The sequence below is a fragment of the Chlorocebus sabaeus genome, chromosome 21, assembly GCF_047675955.1.
Source record: "Chlorocebus sabaeus isolate Y175 chromosome 21, mChlSab1.0.hap1, whole genome shotgun sequence".
Taxonomy (NCBI): Eukaryota; Metazoa; Chordata; class Mammalia; order Primates; family Cercopithecidae; genus Chlorocebus; species Chlorocebus sabaeus.
This window is the reverse complement of record NC_132924.1, coordinates 14,784,028-14,805,137: the sequence shown is the minus strand read 5'-3', so window position 1 is coordinate 14,805,137 and position 21,110 is coordinate 14,784,028. Positions and strand designations below refer to the sequence as shown.

The 21,110-nt window shown below is 36.0% G+C and overlaps 1 long non-coding RNA gene across 3 annotated transcripts in view; it reads right to left on the bottom strand.

Annotated features, from left to right (window-relative positions):
• LOC119622872 (uncharacterized) overlaps positions 1 to 20,583 on the bottom strand; it is a 50,130-nt gene extending 29,547 nt beyond the window's left edge. For all 3 annotated transcript variants that reach the window (XR_005239420.2, XR_005239422.2, XR_012090048.1), the window contains exons 1-3: positions 20,453 to 20,583; positions 20,180 to 20,238; positions 19,943 to 20,067 (exon numbers count right to left, since the gene is read on the bottom strand). This is a non-coding gene — a long non-coding RNA (uncharacterized lncRNA). The remainder of the gene's footprint in view (positions 1 to 19,942; positions 20,068 to 20,179; positions 20,239 to 20,452) is intronic.
• Between the last annotated feature and the right edge of the window lie 527 nt (positions 20,584 to 21,110).

Here is a 21,110-nt window from a genome sequence, read left to right as displayed (position 1 = left end):
TTCTTAACTTTTAATTCTGAAATGACTATAAATTCACAGGAAATTGCAAACTTTATAGATAAGTCCCCTCAACCAGTACCCCTCATCCAATTTCTCCCAATTTTTACATCTTCCATAGCTCTGGTACAATATCAACACCAGGAAATTGGAATTGGTATAGCATAAATATGTTGTTCTGTGTCATTTTATGACATGTGTAAGTTCATATAACCCCACAGCATTCAAGGTGCAGGCTGGCCCACCACCAGCAAGATCTCTGTGCCACCTCTTTATGGCCACACCCGTCATGTCTCACCCATCTCTTTCCCCACCTAAGCATCCCTAATTTCTGGCAAATGTTAATCTATTCTTCATGTTTCTTATCCTGTCACTTTAAGAATGTTATATAAATGCAGTCATACAGTGTATGACATTTTAAGATCAACCTTTTTTATTCAGCATAGTACCCTTTAGATACTTGTATGTATCAATAATTAGTTGCTTTTTATTTCAAAATAGTATGTTATGCTACTAATGTACACAGTTTCTTTAACTATTCATCTGTTGTAGGATGTATTGGTTGTTTTCAGGTTTGAGCTATCACAAATACAGCTGCAATGAACATTCATGGACAGGTTTTTGTATGGACATAAGATTTCATTTCTCTAGGATAAATGCACCAGAATTTGAATGCTAGGTTCAATGAATGGTAAGGGCATACACAAGTTGGGTTTTTGTTTTGTTTTTGTTTTTGTTTTTTTGAGACCGAGTCCCTCTGTCACCAGGCTGGAGTGCAGTGGTGCAATCTTGGCTCACTGCGACCTCCGACTCCCTGGTTCAAGCGATTCTCCTGCCTCAGCCTCCCAAGTAACTGGGATTAGAGGCACGCACCACTACACCCAGCTAATTTTTGTATTTTTAGGAGAGATGGGTTTCTCCACACTGACCAGGATGGTCTCAATCTCCTGAACTAGTGATCCACCTGCCTCAACCTCCCAGAGTGCTGGGATTACAGGCATGAGCCACTGCGCCCGGCCTATACATGTTTTAAAGACATGGCTGTAGGATTTTAAACTTGCACCAAAAATATGCTATAGGACCCAGTTTCTAACACATCCTCACCAGTGCTTGGTAACAGTCTGCTGGTATCAACATTTTAGCACTTGTAGTGAGGTTTGGAACACTTACCATTATGATCCTTTACCCTGCCCCAATTATAATTAACTGAAACATTTCCTCTACGTGCATTGAGGACCACATCAAACTGTGGTAAGATGCTTGCTTTAGCTGTCAAAAATAATTTTGAAAACTCAAAAGGAGAGAAAAAGTCTATTATTGACCCTCTTGCTCTTTCTTACATGTTTTCATCTGCTCTAATGTCCCAAGAGTCCTTTTATTAAATCATTTTCTTTCTGTTTAGAGAACTTTATTTAGCGATTGCTTTAGGGCAGGTCTGTTGGCAACAAAGTCTCTTAGATTTTCTCATCAGAGAATGTCTTGATTTCCTCTTTATTCCTAAAGAGTATTTTCATTGGGTATAAATTGACAATTCTCTTTCTTCAGCAACTGAAAAATACTGTGTCATTTTTTTCCTGACTTCCCTGATTTATGATTTTTTAAAAATCTGCTTTCATTTGAGTTGTGTTTCGCTTGTCATTTCTCACTGATTTTCAAAATTTTTTTTGTCTTTAATTTTCAGAAATTTAGTTATGATGGGTCTTGGAGAGGATTTCCTTAGGGTTATCCTGTTTGAGGTTCACTCGGATTATTGAATCTGTAAGTATATGTCCTTTTGCCAAATTTCAGAAATGTTTCACTGTTACTTTTTCAGTACTTTTTCTAACCATCCTCTTTGTTCTCTCTTTCCAGGGCTCTGATGACACAAATGCCATGTCTTTTATTAGAGTGAGTTCACCAGTCCCTGGGAGTTGGCTCAGTGATTTCAGTGTCTTTTCTCTCTGTTGTTCAGATTGAATAATTTCTTTATTATGCAATCCACTTTCTTATTCACTGAGCAGCTTTCTTAAGTAATTGTATGCCCATGTGGTTTATCTTTGTATCTCTATTTCTTTAATACTTTTTTGTTTGGGGAGAGTCTTTTTAAATTTGTTTCAAGACTGTTCGTAATAGCATATTGAAGAATATTTATCACAGTTACTTCAAAATCTTGGTCAGATCATTCTAACATTCTTGTCACTTCATTTTTGCCATATATTAATTGTCTTTTATTCTTCAGCTTGAGATGTTCTTGGTTTTTTATATGACTAGTGCTTTTTCTGTTGAAATCTAAACATTTTCTTGTTATGGCATAAGAGTCTGGATCTTACTGAAACCTTCTTTTTGGCTGGCTTTCTGCACCACAGCTGCAGCAGAAGTAGAGGGAATTGCTGCCTCATTACTGCCAGGTGGAGCTCCATTGACACCTGAGCCGAGCAAGGGGCTCCCTCTTACTACTGGGAAGGGTTGGAAGCTTCTGCTCCCCATATGGTCTTCACTGAAATACAGTAGGAATGGTCTGCTTACCAGTGGGCGAACGTGTAAGTCCTGAGCCTCTACTCAGCCTCATCCGATACCACCCTGTGAATAGAGAAGGGTCCCTCAATCCTGATGGGTTGGTGGGGAAGCCCAAGCCCCACGTAGCCTCCACCAGCACCAAGGAGGAGTGTGACTACTGGCTGGGAGGGTGAAATACTGGCTCCTTATATGGCCTTCTCAGATACCATCCATGGGGAGCAGGTGTTGAAAGTCCACAGCACAGCCTTTTGAGGGTGAAAGTCTAGGACCCTCCCAGCCTTTGTTGGTGGAGGAGGGGATGGTGCCATAGTTTTTCCTGTGATGTTCAGTTGTAGTCAAGCAGTTATTGCCTTTCCTGATCCTTTGACTAAAGGGGTCAGGATTTGCTTGAGATTTTTTGTCTGTGATGGTTGGCATTCTGGGTTCCTGGCTTCTTCAACACCCAATCTGGGACATGTAAGGGGCAAAAAGAGCACCCAGGGAATTCACTAGCAGGCTGTTCTTTGGGGCTTGTGGTTCCCAGCCAGCCAGTCTGTCTCTTTTCTCCATCTTTCAGAGTCTTCTTATGCTTGTTTTATATATATAATGTCTAGAATTGTGAAGTCCCAATAGAAAAATGGTGCCTACTCCATTTTCCCAGAAGTACAATCTATAACTTTAGATTCAACAACTGAATCCTTATTTTACTAGAGGTAACTTATGTATTGATACATAAAGTGAGGTAGAGCTCCAGTTTTAATTTTTTATGAATAACATATTTTCCAAGTTCATTTATTGAGCTCTTACTCTTTTCTCCACTAATATTTGTAATATCTATCATATTTTGGGACTGTTTTTCCATCATCAGTTTGTCTATTCCTACACCTTTACCAAACCATCTAAATTACTACAAAATACATGATGAGTTCTGGTTTCTGGAAGTTCAAGTCCTCCTGTAGTGTTTTCCTTCACAATTGGCCACTGTAACCTTGGTCCTTTATTCTTCTGTACAAATTTTAGAATCATCTTATCAATTTGTTAGAAGAATACTAACTCTAATAGCTTTCTAATCTATATATAAATTTAGAAATAGTTTAAATACATCAGCTATCTTACACATGTTATTAGTTTTTTCCTGACTTAATATTTTATGAACCTATTGTGAATGATGACTTCTCTTCATTGTTTTTAATTGTTCACTACAAATATAAAAATCTCTTTTATAGTTGTTTTATATGCAGCCAGTTTGCTCAATACAAGTATTATGTTTGATAATGTTTTGTAATCAGATAATTTAGAGGTTTCTATATAAATGTAAATAAAACGCAAATAACATTCCTTGTTCCTCCTTTCCAATCTCTAAAGCATTTTACTTATATGGTTGCACTGACTAGAAGTTCCAACACAATGTTGAATAAAATTTGTCATATTAGGCATCCTTAAAGCATTCTGAAATTCAAAGGGAAGCTTTCTAAATTTTCCCCATTTAGAAATATGTGTGCTTTACTTTTTTTATATCCTCTACCTGGTTAAGAAAGTTTCCTTATATTTCTAAATTACTAACATTTAATTTTGATGAAAATCCTACATTTAATTATTAATTCATGGAGAGTCATATAAAAAAACCTTTTTCTATATATTGAAATTATCATATTTTTATCTTCTTAAATCTATAAATAGAATGAATTACATTTATGAATGAATTTTGCAATGAATATTAGACAAAATACAATTTGATCATGAGTATTGCCTTTTTACAAAAATTGGTGGAAACATCCATATAGATTTATATAAGTATATGCACACACAAAATTATAAATTACAAGAGAAAAATGATTCTGTGTGACCATTTCTCATAATATTTTTGTCTAGTTTTGATATTAAGATTCCTTGGCCTCAAAGGATTACGTAAGTTTTCCATCTTTTCCAGTTGTTATAAAAATCTGTATAAAACTGATCTCTACCTTGAAAGCTTTGCAGGCCATATGGTCTGATTTATGGAAAGGTTATTGCTTCATATTTATTTATATAAATATTCAAGTCTTTAATACTTCTCAAATAAATTTTGCTAAGTTATATTATTTTGGAACTTCTTCCATTGCCTCTAAGTTTTTGACATTGGTAGCATATATTTGTTGTTAAAATTTTCTTATATGACCTTTGAAATCACTAAAAGTTCTATAGTTCTGTGCTCCTGTTCCTTCCTCTTTCTTTTTCTTCTCTTGGTCTATCTTGTCATACATGTTCTGTTTTACAAGTCTTTTCAAACAATCAACTTGTAGCTTTCTTCTTTGTTACAATTTTGGTTTCTATTTTAATGATTTTATGTTTTATTATTATCTTGTTCCTTCAAATTTGTATTTTTTGTTCTTTATTTTCTTAAGTTCATCAATTGCTTATGTATTTTTACAATTTCTGTTTTTATATATAAATATTTATGAATATAAATCACCTCAAAATGCCACTCTGCTTTCCCTAAAATATTTGATATGTAGTGACTATATTATTCATTTATAGGTATTTTTAAATTTTGGATATGATTTATTGTTTAATCCAAGAGGCTTTAGAAGGATGCATGGTTTTTATTTAAATGTGTAAATGTAACTGCATTTTTCACTAGTACTTAGAGTTAAATTCTTATTTAATTATGATTTGATGAGAGAATGCAGAAAGTATAATCCTTTTTATTTTTAAACTGAGACTTCTCTGTAATTATATCTGATGAACTTTCTAAATTACCTATATGCCCTATAGAAAAATTAGACATTTCAAAATTTTTGAATATTTTACTTTAACTATAAAGCTATATTAGTTTTTATGTTTTTATACATGCCATTAAATTTTTTCAAATTAATGCACTTATCATCTATGAATAAAGAATGCTTTCCTTTCTTCCTTTCCAGCGTAAATATCTTTTATTTCTTTTTCTTGCTTATTGCACTGGCTAGATCTTTCAATACCATGTTGAAGTGGTAAGAGATATTCATCTTGTTGTTAATCTTTTAATTATTGACCTATAGCCTATAATGTTAGTGGCAGGTTGTTTATAGATGCCCTTTATCAGGTTGAGAAAGATTCCCTTTATACTTATATTGATGAGAACTATTGTAAACAACAGATGCTGCATTTCATAAAAGGCCTTTATAGTGACTGCTAAGAAAATTAAATTATGTTTTCCTTTTACAGTGTGCTAGTATGCTAAATTATATTGATTTCCCAATGTCAATCTAATCTTCCAGTCCATAGATAAATCCCACCTAGTTTACACACTATATATCATTGCATTCAGTTTCCTAACATTTTTATTAAAATTTTTGCATCTATATTCATGAGAGATATTGATCTGCAGGTTTTTTTCCTGCAGTGTCTTTGTTGGTTATCAGGTAATGATGGACACATAAAATGAGTGTGACATCATCCTTTCTTTTTAGTTTTCTGGAAGAGTTTACATAAAATTGTTATTTTTTCTTCCTTAAAATTTTGGTATGGTTCACCAGTAAAGCCATATGGACCTGGAGTTGTATTTGTGAGAAGGTTTTTAACTATAAATTTAATGTATTTAATATACATGGCTTTTTAGAGTATCTGTTTCTTTTCGAGTAAACTCAATAGTTTGTGTCTTTCAAGGGATTTGTTCATTTCATCAAAGCTGTTGAGTATATCTGCATAAAGTTGTTGATAGTATTCCTTTGTTGTGCTTGTAATATCTTTAGACTTCGTGTGATGCTGCCACTCTCATTCCTCATATTTTTATTTTGTGTCTTCTTTATTACTTTCTTCATCAGCTTGGCTGCATATTTATAAATGTGTTGATCTTCTCATAGAACAATATTTGTTGCATTGATTGTCTCTATTGTTTTCTTTTTTTTTTTTTTTTTTTTTTTTTTTTGAGACGGAGTCTCGCTCTGTCGCCCAGGCTGGAGTGCAGTGGCGCGATCTCGGCTCACTGCAAGCTCTGCCTCCCGGGTTCACGCCATTCTCCTGCCTCAGCCTCCCGAGTAGCTGGGAGTACAGGCGCCCGCCACCTCGCCCAGCTAGTTTTTTGTATTTTTTAGTAGAGACGGGGTTTCACCGTGTTAGCCAGGATGGTCTCGATCTCCTAACCTCGTGATCCGCCCGTCTCGGCCTCCCAAAGTGCTGGGATTACAGGCTTGAGCCACCGCGCCCGGCCAACTCTATTGTTTTCTTGTTTTCTATTTTATTGACATCTCTCCTTATCCTTACTTTTTCTTTTCTTCTATTTATTTTAATGCCATTTGTTCTTCTTTTTCCAGTTTTCTAAAATGAAAATTAAGAACAATCGTTTGAGATATATTATTTTTGCTTATAAAGGTGCTTAGTGTTACAAATTTTCTATTAAGTACCGCTTTAGCAGCACTCTCCAAATTTTGATATATTGATTTTTCATTTGAAATTCATTTGAATTTCATTCATATGAATTATTTAGTGATGTGTTTTTCATTCCAAATACTTAAAGGTTTTCTGGAGATCCTTACTTTTTAGATTTCCAAATTTATTCTATTTTAGTCAGAAAAATATACTTTAAGTGATGAATTATTTCAAAGTTATGAAGACTTATGTCACAGCCCGGAATATGGCCTATCTTTGAAAACATGTTATGTGTTTTGGAAAAATGTGTATTACATTGTTTTAGGGTAAAATGTTCTATAAATGTCAAACAGGTCAAGTTGATTGATGGTTAATTGTTAAATTCTCTGTATCCCCACTTATTTTCTGTCTATTTGCTTCATCCAGTACTGAAAGGGTATATTGAAATATTCAACTACGATTGTGGATATGTCTATTTCTCCTTTAATAAATTTTGCCTAGAGTGTTTTGAAGCATTTTTTTGTGAATTTAAACGTGCTGTATTCTCTTGACAAATCCACTCTTTCATCATTAAAAATGGCCTTCTTCGTTCCTGGCAACATTCTTTGCTCTGAAATCTATTTAGCCGTTTCAGTTTTCTCTTAAATAGTGTTACTTTAACTTGTTTGTATCTTTATATTTCAAGCATGTTTTCTCTATGCAACATATGTATAAGTTTTGCTTCTCACATCTAACCCAACAATCTCCGTGTTTTAATTGAGGCTTGCACAATTTACATTCAGTGTAATATTACCAGTGGTTAGGCTTAAGTCGACTGTCTCACTGTCGTCATTTCTTTTTTTTTTTTTTTTTTAATTTATTTATTTTTATTATACTTTAAGTTGTAGGGTACATGTGCACAACGTGCAGGTTTGTTACATATGTATACTTGTGCCATGTTGGTGTGCTGCACCCATCAACTCGTAATTTACATCAGGTATAACTCCCAATGCAATCCCTCCCCCCTCCCCCCTCCCCATGATAGGCCCCGGTGTGTGATGTTCCCCTTCCCGAGTCCAAGTGATCTCATTGTTCAGTTCCCACCTATGAGTGAGAACATGCGGTGTTTGGTTTTCTGTTCTTGTGATAGTTTGCTAAGAATGATGGTTTCCAGCTGCATCCATGTCCCTACAAAGGACACAAACTCATCCTTTTTTATGGCTGCATAGTATTCCATGGTGTATATGTGCCACATTTTCTTAATCCAATCTGTCACTGATGGACATTTGGGTTGATTCCAAGTCTTTGCTATTGTGAATAGTGCTGCAATAAACATACGTGTGCATGTGTCTTTATAGCAGCACAATTTATAATCCTTTGGGTATATACCCAGTAATGGGATGGCTGGGTCATATGGTAGATCTAGTTCTAGATCCTTGAGGAATCGCCATACTGTTTTCCATAATGGTTGAACTAGTTTACAATCCCACCAACAGTGTAAAAGTGTTCCTATTTCTCCACATCCTCTCCAGCACCTGTTGTTTCCTGATTTTGAATGATTGCCATTCTAACTGGTGTGAGATGGTATCTCATTGTGGTTTTGATTTGCATTTCTCTGATGGCCAGTGATGATGAGCATTTTTTCATGTGTCTGTTGGCTGTATGAATGTCTTCTTTTGAGAAATGTCTGTTCATATCCTTTGCCCACTTTTTGATGGGGTTGTTTGTTTTTTTCTTGTAAATTTGTTTGAGTTCTTTGTAGGTTCTGGATATTAGCCCTTTGTCAGATGAGTAGATTGCAAAAATTTTCTCCCATTCTGTAGGTTGCCTGTTCACTCTGATGGTAGTTTCTTTTGCTGTGCAGAAGCTCTTTAGTTTAATGAGATCCCATTTGTCAATTTTGGCTTTTGCTGCCGTTGCTTTTGGTGTTTTAGACATGAAGTCTTTGCCCATGCCTATGTCCTGAATGGTATTACCTAGGTTTTCCTCTAGGATTTTTATGGTATTAGGTCTAACATTTAAGTCTCTAATCCATCTTGAATTAATTTTCGTATAAGGAGTAAGGAAAGGATCCAGTTTCAGCTTTCTACTTATGGCTAGCCAATTTTCCCAGCACCATTTATTAAATAGGGAATCTTTTCCCCATTTCTTGTTTCTCTCAGGTTTGTCAAAGATCAGATGGCTGTAGATGTGTGGTATTATTTCTGAGGACTCTGTTCTGTTCCATTGGTCTATATCTCTGTTTTGGTACCAGTACCATGCTGTTTTGGTTACTGTAGCCTTGTAGTATAGTTTGAAGTCAGGTAGCGTGATGCCTCCAGCTTTGTTCTTTTGACTTAGGATTGTCTTGGAGATGCGGGCTCTTTTTTGGTTCCATATGAACTTTAAAGCAGTTTTTTCCAATTCTGTGAAGAAGCTCATTGGTAGCTTGATGGGGATGGCATTGAATCTATAAATTACCTTGGGCAGTATGGCCATTTTCACGATATTGATTCTTCCTATCCATGAGCATGGTATGTTCTTCCATTTGTTTGTGTCCTCTTTTATTTCACTGAGCAGTGGTTTGTAGTTCTCCTTGAAGAGGTCCTTTACATCCCTTGGAAGTTGGATTCCTAGGTATTTTATTCTCTTTGAAGCAATTGTGAATGGAAGTTCATTCCTGATTTGGCTCTCTGTTTGTCTGTTACTGGTGTATAAGAATGCTTGTGATTTTTGCACATTAATTTTGTATCCTGAGACTTTGCTGAAGTTGCTGATCAGCTTAAGGAGATTTTGGGCTGAGACAATGGGGTTTTCTAAATATACAATCATGTCATCTGCAAACAGGGACAATTTGACTTCTTCTTTTCCTAACTGAATCCCCTTGATTTCTTTCTCTTGCCTGATTGCCCTAGCCAGAACTTCCAACACTATGTTGAATAGGAGTGGTGAGAGAGGGCATCCCTGTCTTGTGCCAGTTTTCAAAGGGAATTTTTCCAGTTTTTGCCCATTCAGTATGATATTGGCTGTGGGTTTGTCATAAATAGCTCTTATTATTTTGAGGTACGTTCCATCAATACCGAATTTATTGAGCGTTTTTAGCATGAAGGGCTGTTGAATTTTGTCAAAAGCCTTTTCTGCATCTATTGAGATAATCATGTGGTTCTTGTCTTTGGTTCTGTTTATATGCTGGATTATGTTTATTGATTTGCGAATGTTGAACCAGCCTTGCAGCCCAGGGATGAAGCCCACTTGATCATGGTGGATAAGCTTTTTGATGTGTTGCTGAATCCGGTTTGCCAGTATTTTATTGAGGATTTTAGCATCGATGTTCATCAGGGATATTGGTCTAAAATTCTCTTTTTTTGTTGTGTCTCTGCCAGGCTTTGGTATCAGGATGATGTTGGCCTCATAAAATGAGTTAGGGAGGATTCCCTCTTTTTCTATTGATTGGAATAGTTTCAGAAGGAATGGTACCAACTCCTCCTTGTACCTCTGGTAGAATTCAGCTGTGAATCCATCTGGTCCTGGACTTTTTTTGGTTGGTAGGCTATTAATTATTGCCTCAATTTCAGAGCCTGCTATTGGTCTATTCAGGGATTCAACTTCTTCCTGGTTTAGTCTTGGAAGAGTGTAAGTGTCCAGGAAATTATCCATTTCTTCTAGATTTTCCAGTTTATTTGCGTAGAGGTGTTTATAGTATTCTCTGATGGTAGTTTGTATTTCTGTGGGGTCGGTGGTGATATCCCCTTTATCATTTTTAATTGCATCGATTTGATTCTTCTCTCTTTTCTTCTTTATTAGTCTTGCTAGTGGTCTGTCAATTTTGTTGATCTTTTCAAAAAACCAACTCCTGGATTCATTGATTTTTTGGAGGGTTTTTTGTGTCTCTATCTCCTTCAGTTCTGCTCTGATCTTAGTTATTTCTTGCCTTCTGCTAGCTTTCGAATGTGTTTGCTCTTGCTTCTCTAGTTCTTTTAATTGCGATGTTAGAGTGTCAATTTTAGATCTTTCCTGCTTTCTCTTGTGGGCATTTAGTGCTATAAATTTCCCTCTACACACTGCTTTAAATGTGTCCCAGAGATTCTGGTATGTTGTGTCTTTGTTCTCATTGGTTTCAAAGAACATCTTTATTTCTGCCTTCATTTCGTTATGTACCCAGTAGTCATTCAGGAGCAGGTTGTTCAGTTTCCATGTAGTTGAGCGGTTTTGATTGAGTTTCTTAGTCCTGAGTTCTAGTTTGATTGCACTGTGGTCTGAGAGACAGTTTGTTATAATTTCTGTTCTTGTACATTTGCTGAGGAGTGCTTTACTTCCAATTACGTGGTCAATTTTGGAGTAAGTACGATGTGGTGCTGAGAAGAATGTATATTCTGTTGATTTGGGGTGGAGAGTTCTATAGATGTCTATTAGGTCTGCTTGCTGCAGAGATGAGTTCAATTCCTGGATATCCTTGTTAACTTTCTGTCTCGTTGATCTGTCTAATGTTGACAGTGGGGTGTTGAAGTCTCCCATGATTATTGTATGGGAGTCTAAGTCTCTTTGTAAGTCTCTAAGGACTTGCTTTATGAATCTGGGTGCTCCTGTATTGGGTGCATATATATTTAGGATAGTTAGCTCTTCCTGATGAATTGATCCCTTTACCATTATGTAATGGCCTTCTTTGTCTCTTTTGATCTACTGTCGTCATTTCTTATCCCCTTTCTTGTTTTGCCTTCTTTGGAGTTAATTGAATGCTTTTACGATTTTATTTTATCTTCTTTACTGGATTATTGGCTAACAATCTTTGTTTTATATTTTAGTGGTTTCTTTAAGGTTTGTGGTATACATCTTTAACTTACTATAGTCTATCATCATCTATTATACCACTTCGTTTATAGTATATAACCTTCCAGCAATATACTATTCTCCATTCCCAACCTGTATGTTTTTAATGTCAAACATTTTATTTTTACAATGTTATGAATCCCTCACTAAATTGCTACTATTTCTGTTTAGACAGTTATATTTTTAATTATTTCTTTTTAATTGACAAATAATAATTATGTATATTTATGGAATACAATGTGATACTTTGATCTATGTATGCACTGTAGAAAGATTCAATCAAGCTAATTGACATACTTGTCACCTCACCAAAGTCATTTTTTGGGGTGAGAGTGTTAAAAATTAATTTTTTTAGCTACTTTGAAATACAAAATATATTATTATTAATTGGGGTCACCATGTAACACAATAGATCACTAAAACTTATTCTTCCAGTCTAACTGAGCTTGTACCCTTTGATTAACATCTTCCCTTTCCTCATCCCTCCTCCCCCTCTAGTGTCTGCTAACCATCCTTCTGTTCTGTTTCTCTCAGATAAACTTTTTTAGATTCCACATGTAAGTGAGATCATATTTGTCTTTTTGTGCCTGTCTTATTTCACTTAGGATAATGTTCTTCACTTTCATCAATGTTGCTGTGAACGACAGAATCTCCTCCTTTTTTAATACTATAGAGTATTCCATTGGGTATAAATGCCACATTTTCTTTATACATTCATTCATTAACAAACACTTAGGTTGCTTTTATATCTTGGCTATTGTGAGTAATGCTGAAATGAACATGGGCATGCAGGTATCTCTTGGACACACCAATTTCAATTCCTTTGGTTATATCTTTATACACTGAACAAATTATCTGAAAAAAATTAAGATACCTATCTCACTTACGATAGCATCAAAGAATAACATAAAATATTTAGGAGTAAACTTAAGAAGATGCTTTTACTGTACAATAAAAATTATAAAACATTGATGAAAGAATTGAAGACACAAATACATGAAAACATATTCCATGTTCATGGGTTGAAAACATTAATATTGTTAAAATGTCCATACTGTCCACAGCAAGCTACAGATCCAACACAATTCCTATCAAAATTTCAATGTTATTTTTACAGAAATAAAAACTATTCTAAAACTTATATGGAACTCAAATAGCCAAAGCAATCTTGAACAAAAACAATAAAACTGGAGGCATCACACTCCCTGATTTCAAAATATAAAGCTATTGTAATCAAAACAGCATAGTACTGCATAAAAACAGACACATGAACCAACGGAATAGAATAGAAAGACCAGAAGTAATTACAACCAGTTGATTTTTTACAAGGGTACCAAGAGCACACAATGGAGAAAGAACGGTGTTTTAACAAATTGTGTTGGGAAAACTGAGTATTCACATGTAGAAGAACAAAATTGGACTCCTACCTCACACCATATACAAAAATCAACTCAAAATGGATAAAAGATTTAAACATAAGATGTGAAACTCTAAAACTACTAGAAGAAAACATAGGGGGACATCTCCACAACAATGGTATTGGCAATAATTTCTTGGAAAGGACTGCAAAAAGCACAGACAACAAAAGCCAAAATAGAGAAATCAGATTGCATGAAACTAAAAAGCTTTTTCACAGCAAAAGAAACAACAGATTAAAGAGACAACCCATGTACTAGGAGAAAATATTTGTAAATCATACATCTAACAAGGGACTAATATCAAAAATATATGAGAAACTCAAACAACTCAATAGCAAGAAAATAGAACACCTTTCTAAAAAACAAAGGATCTAAACAGACTCCTCTCTCTCTTTTTTTTTTTTTTTTTTTAAGATGGAGTCTTGCTCTGTTGCCCAAGCTGGAGTGCGGTGGCACGATCTCGGCTCACTGCAACAGACTCCTCTCAAAAGAAGAGATACAAATGGCCAAAAGACTTATGATAGAAGCTCAACATCTCTAATCACCAGGGAAATGCAAATTAAAACCACAGTGAAAAATCACCCCATAGAATGGCTAATATAAAAAAGATGAAAGATAACAAGCAGTGGTGAGGATGTGGAGAAAAGGGAACCTTGCACACTATTTGTGGAAATACAAATTAGCACAGTCATTTTGGACAATAGTATCAAGGTACCTCAAAAAAATGGAATTCTATAAATAGAATTACTACATAATCCAGCAATTTTACTTCTGGAAAACTGTCCATTATATTTCGAAGCGACTTAAGTAATAAGTGGAAAATTTTATGTATTTATTCATATAATTCCAATTTCAATAGTTTTTTTGTTAATTTTATAGATCCATATTTCCATCTGGTAGAATATTCTTCCTGCCTGAAGGATTTTCTTTAACATTTCTTATATGTCTGCTGGTAACAGATACTTTCTGCTTTTGTATGTCTGAAAAAGTCTTTATTTAGCTTCATTTTTGACATATTTTCAACAAGTATAGAATTCTCACTTGGCATGTTGGACTTCTGTTGTTGCTATACTTTAAAAAATGTTCTCATGCTGTCTTCTTACTTACATGGTTTCCAATAAGAAATCTGCTGTCATCCTTATCACTGCTGGTCTGAACATAATTCACCTTTTTTCAAGCTGTTTCTCCTAGTTTTTATTAGCAGCTAGTGTGTATTATTTTTCCTTTATCACTGGTTTTGAGCAAACTGGTTATGATATACCTTAGTTTTGTTTTCTTCATTTTTCTTATACTTAAGTTTATTTGGCTTCTTAAATGTGTGGATTTATAATTTCTATCAAACTTGGAAATTTTTTGACTATTCAATATTTTTAAGCTCCTCCCCTCTGTCCTCTCAGGCACTTCAATCACACATATATGTGGCTACTTGCAGTTGTCCCACAGTTCTCTGAGGCTCTGTTTATTTCCTCTCTACCAGTCATATTTTCTTACTTATTTGCATGCCTTGTAATTTTTATTAAATTTCATACACTGTGAATTTTGTTTTGTTGGGAGCTGGATATTTCTGTATTCCTATAAAAATTCTTGAGTTTTGAGCAGTTAAATCTTGTGGAAACAGTTTGAAACTCTGGGGTTTAATATTTGTTAGTTGTGACCAGAATAGTGCCCAATCTAGGGCTAAATATTTCCCTCTATTGAGGCAAAGCCTTCTCGTATACTCTACCTAATTCTTAATGAATCTCATGCCTTTCCAGGCTGTCTGATGGAATTAATATTCTTTGCAGCCAAGTGCGAGTATTGGGTACTGTTGCTTTTCATCCTTCCAGATGCTTCTTTCCTTGGCCTTGGGTAGTTTTCTGCAATCAGGGATTTTTGAACACATTGTATACCATCTGCAAGTTGCCAGAGTTCTTTCTGTGTGCCCTTTCTTCTCTCAAACACCAAGTTGAGCAAATTCTAGCCACTTTGTTACCACTGACTCTCAGCTTCATCTCTTCAACTCGAAACTCCACTAGGCTGTCTGGGTTCCCTCTTCCTGCCCCTGATCCTGGAAACCCTCTCAAGGCGGTAAGCTAGAGAAATGATAGGGCTCACCTTGTTCTATTCCTGTCTCTCAGAGATGATGGTCATTTAGTGCCTGATATTCAGTGTCTTAAAACACATTGTTTTATATGTTTTGCTAATTTGTTTTGTTTCAGGCAAGAGGCAAACATACACTCCATTACTTTCCCCTGCCCCAAAACAAAATTCAGTACATCCTCACTACATTTTTGATCTTGAATTTTTAATACGACTTAAAATATGTATTTAATGCATTTTGTTTGTTGTCCTTTGAAAGAAAGTTATTTCCCAAAAATGTGATTGATTCTATCCACTATGTCAAATGATTGCTTTAAGTTCTATGTGTAAAAGGTTAAAGAATCTCATTGGATTTGAGCAAATCCCATGGCAGAATACATTTTATTAGACATATATTCTACTAGATGCCATTTCAAATATATACACAAGATATATATTACTAAATATAAGAGAAAGATATATGTATGAAACAAAATGACATGGAAAACATAAAATATAACAAAGATGCAGAAAAAGAAAATTAAGGAGATGATAAGCAGTGATCATGATAAGACAGGCAGAAATTTAAGGAAAGATTGCTTAATAGCATGAAGAACAATATCTTGTTTTGATAAAAGTATGACACAGATATACCAGTCATGAATGAGGTGCTGGGAATGAGAAGAAACAAAAATCTTGTTCAGCATCAGGAAAGCTCTAAAATTAAGAATCTGACAAAGAGAAATTAGGCTGTCATTACTGGTCATAATGAGTCCAAATCAATCATGATGCATTGCCTGGGGACTGGGCGCGTTCCTGTCTCTCACAGAATCAAGGTTCTTTAGCAAAGAATAGTGAGAAAATTAGAAAGGCAACCAACAGTGCCACAGGAGCAGAGCCCTCAGTGTCCAAACTGCATGGTGGATAATGATCAGGGGAACTCCCCTCACCCTCTGAAACACTGTCTGAGGTAGTGTTGTCGCAAAAATATTCTTTTTGCCTCAAATGCACTACACATTTTTTAAATTCAAGTGTTCTTATTACAGATTTTTCTCATGTTGCTCCACCCTGCACTCCACAGCACTCAGAGTCATTGAATGTCATACAGCTCATCTGGCAGATAGTCCTGCATTCATAATCATCTCTCCAAAGACCAACACTACTTTCTGCAGGGCTGTGCTCATTTTGAAGCTTCTTTTTCCTTCCAGAAACTTCTGAGTCCCTCACATAGTTACTTCTAATCTACTAAGTGGATGTCAAGCTTAATGGAGTTTAAAGAGCATCAATCTTAGATTTAGCAAACTGGGTTTGAACCTTGCTTACATCATCTCCCAGCTGGTGAACTGGCACACATAACCTGTTTTCTCACATAAAACTAAGATAATAAGATCCATCCTTTAGAAATGCCTGATACACAGGGGGAAAAATGGATAAGTGTTGGCCATGATTGTTAGAAAAATATCCACTTCACTCTAGTGCCTGGGTTCTATCCACAATATGCATTGTGCATCTTAGCTTTTATGATTTGTTTCAGAACATATTCAAATTAGATGTTCTTTTAAGTACATATATTTTGCCACAGAATGGGAGTGGAGAAAGCAAATAAAATTTGGAATGACATGAACAGAAAAATTTGTCAAGAAGTATTTCAAAAAAATTGAATCGTAATGTATTTATGAAAATTTCAGTCAAAATAGCCAGTGGTAAGAATTAGAGTTGAAAGCACCTACCCATTACACACAGGAGTAGAACGCTCACTTAAGGAGACAATGCAAAGCCAAATGAAATAAATAAATGCAAGTTATCACAGTCCCCAGGGTTTTAAAAAATCCTTCTTTTTTTTTCAAATTAAATCTTGTTTATGTCCTTGGGAATGAGTCAAACACACAATGCTGAGACAAGTAAAAAGAATTCAGTGTTTATTTCCCACTGGTATGTGTTGAGTCATTACCGGTGGTAAATAACTCTTTCACATGAATTATCCATAAAAGATCGAGGAAAATTAAGTACTGACAAGGTTTCAATTACCAATCATTAAATAAAGAAAAATTTTCTATTATTCCATTTCTTCTTAATTAACTCTATCATATCTGACTTAATCCTGATGAAGTTAAATGTTATTCTGTGTATCCCAGTATTTTGTTCCTCCTGATTTCTGAGATTTAGAATTCCTAAATGTCTGATGTTAGAATTATTACTCCCACATTACAGATAATAAACTGAAGGTCTCCAATCTCAGCAGCGTCACGGGACATATAGCTAATACATGGAGGGCTGGCATCTGTATCCAGGTATGCTTAATTACTCCACCTCACTATTCACAGGGTAGTGGTTCCCTTTATTATGAACAAAACACGAGTCTATTTTTTCTTACACTAGATGCTATGGGTTAAATTGTGCTCCTCACCAAAAAAAATGCATACATTAAATTTATAACCACCAGTACTTCAGAATATGTTCTTATTTGGATACAGGGTCTTCGAAGAGGTAATCAAGTTAAATGAGATCATTAGGCTTCACCTTAATCCACTATGACTAGCACGTTTATTAAAATAAGAGATTCAGACACATATGCATAGAAAGAAGATGTGAAAAGAACTCGAAGATAGCCATCTACAAATCAAGGACAGAGGCTTTACAAGGAACCAGCCCTGCCAGCACCTTGATCTTGGAGCTTTCAGCCTCCAAAACTGAAAGAGAATAAATTTCTGTTGCTGCAGTTACCCAGGCCATGGTACTTTGTTAAGTACCTAGCAAGCTAATGTATTTCCATTATATTTATGACAAGCTTATACACTTCCATTGCATTTACTACAGCATCTTGATATGCATTTATTGAAGTCATTGATTTAAACGACACTGCATGCCACAGGGACCAGGAGAGCCCCAGATCTCATCACTAGAGACTCAGTCACTAGACTGATGTGGGTGTCACAAAGAGATGTGCTCTGAAAATGGCTCATTTCTCATCCTTGCTCTGCCATCTCAGCTGGCTCCTTTTTGCGTTTGTGTATGCCTGGTATATCACCAACCACAGTCTACCCTCTGTGAGGGAATATAACATGTATGTGTCATTCTCTTTCACTACAGAGTGGTTACTTAAAGGTAAAAGGCCCAAGATGAATTTATCTCTAAATCTCAGGCAGATATTCGTCCTGAGCACATCAGTTACTAGAGACACACTGCATTGAATTAAGTTAATACTCATGGTATGTTAAAGCTGAAATAATGCTTAAAGATCTTCTAGTTTTTGGAGAGCAAAACTGGGTCCAAGTGGGCTGAAATGGTATATTTCTTTAGCAATTGGCCAAAAGAAATCTGACCCTCAGAATATCTGCTTCCAATTTCCTCTTACTCTCTATATGCATCTCTCTCAAATTTAGCATACTATTTTGCATTTAGGTTTAGTTGACTTGTTCTTACAAATTTGTTGGTTTTTACATTTGTTTATGGATGATAAACTTCTCCCTTTTCCCCTTTGTCTGTTTCTGTGAGTTATTTTTAAACCTGGATTGTAGTAAGGGAAATTCCTTGGAAAATAATTCTTAGGAAAACTGGCTCTGATTACTTTCTATTGAGAATTCTATTGACAACAGCAATCCCCATGGCTGTGCTCAAAGATGCATTGTATACCAAAAGACATTCCATTCCACATGGTCACATTAAGGAACATTGGTTTTGTCATTCTCTATCATTTTCCTTCCATTTTCGTGTTACTCAATGGTGTTCTTTGCTTTCCCCCACAGGAACAGCTAACAAATATCATGAGATAGTTTTACTTAAGAAAGTAGTTTGCAATTCCAGGAATTACCAAATGTCTGAATCAGCATATTAAATACACTCAGACCACATTCCATGAGTACCAGTATTTTTTTGGTCCCCAGTTGACTGCCTTAGGTCAAGAAGGGTTGAATTGAATTAGAAGAAGTAGGAAAAGGAGGAAAAAGGAAATGGTATTTTAAGTAGAGGGAAGGACATGAGCAATGGGATGGGGTGAAAAAGTTGCACACAAGTGAAGGAGCAACACAGGACGGGTGGGGAGGCGGGGGTACCAGCAGGAAGAGCTCTGAAGGAGGGCCCAGCTAGAGTTTATGCTATATATTACAGGTAACAGGGAACCAGAAAAGTGTGTGGGAACAGTGACATGATTGGGCCTTGTGTGGGAAATATATTGGAGCAATTGCACTTCTCATTTGAGGAGGGAGTACAGGGTAGGCAGAAAGATGAAGCCAAAGGCTTTAGTAGTAATCCAGATGAAAACAGATAATGGTTAGAAATCGGGCTTCATAATGAGCAAAGAAGCAGATAAAACCAGGACCATATCAGAATTAAAATGAACCAGAGTTAGTGAAAAGATGGGATTGTAAGAGAGATGGCTGTGGGATGTTTTCAGTAGAAGGGATGCCTCAGGGTGGGGGTGCCACTGGCTGAGATACTGACTGCAAGCAAAGCAATACATTTTAGGGAGGGTGACAGATCTATTCTGAGCTGTGGTGGAATGTCCTGGTAGAAATGTCATGTAGGCAGATGAAAGTTTTCACATGGTGTCACAAGAAAGCTTGGGTGTATACTTGTCACTTATGAGATGAAGATGTGAAGTCAAGAGAGAGGCTGAGCTAACCTGGAGAGATACACAATGTGGAAAGGGAAGAAGCTAGAGTCCGAAATCTAAGGACAGTGCCACTTAAAAGGTATGTTGAAAGGAAAGACGGGGAAAAGGGAAGAGGAGAAGAACTGAAAAAAACAAAACCAGAGTTTTATACACCAAAGTAAAGAGAGTTTCATGAAGAAAAGTACGATCAGAATTGTAACTTGATATGGGAAAGTTGAATACGAGAAAGAATGAAAAGAAGCGGAATAATCAGAAAATCATTAGTTACCTCTGAGGAAGCATTTCCAGTCCCGTGGTTATGTGATAAGGTATAGAGATCGGCCTCAGTTTTGTTGAGAATCCAGGAGGAAATCAGCAGAGGCAGCATATGTAGGGAATTCTTTCAGAAGTTTTCTATAAATTGGTATAAAAGCAAATTGCAACAAAATGCATTCAGTGTAGGGAGACCAAAGCAAATATAGAGGCCACCATATAAAGGAGTGAATGGTAGCACCACATGATGTACCTGAGTCAAACTTGGGAGAACTTTCTTCCTCTTCTTCTGTATGTGTTCCTTTAAAAAATCTTCAAAGATTATTACACTATTAAAGATTTGCTACAATCTTTGGGAGTTCTTCAGCTAATCAATCACATTTTCCTTTGCAAGTCACGTGTCAGAAAATTTACACTTTGTTAGCACAAGTAATATTCTTCACTGGGGGATAACTTAATCCAGCTTCTCTCAATTGCCTCTTTGCCATCCTCAGATATATCCAATCATGAGTCACTTTTTGCTTACCTGGTACTCCTGATAGGTTCAAGAGATTTTTCTACATAAAGTGGCTCTATGTTTTGAGATCCTGTGGCCAAATCTGCCTTTTCCTTATCCATGACCAGCTCTAAATAGGAGTACCTGGTGTCTGTAGCAGGGCCCCGGGGGCGGGGGGTGTTGGCAGCCAGTGAGGACAAAGCTGGCAAGGGCTAGCAGTAACCAGCCAACGGGTCCTACCATCTGAGTTCCTATGACAAGTTCCCCACCTACACGATGAGGTGTTTTAGAGCTGTGGTCAAACGTTTTATATAAACAAGAGCTGAGACCACAAACTATTAAGTGCAACATGTCAGTTAATAATTATTTAGTGTCCAGTGCCAAGAAAGTGCTTCTCACACAGAGTGTCCTTGAAAAGAGAACCATGATATTTACAACGCCAAGAGGACTTGTGAAGCAAGGCTATGTGCCAAGCAAGTACGCATGTGCAGATTGGGCTAGGCCAAGTTTGGCTCCATTTAGAATAAAAGCTTTGTCTTTCTCTGCTTCTATTATATGCAACAACTATTTTATTTGGTTGTTTTATTAGCAAGTAAGCGGAGCTGCAGAAAAGATTAATGCCATTTGTATGACTTTTCTTTATTGTAGTTATTAAGAACAATTCTTTCCTTATCTTTAGTGGTATTTG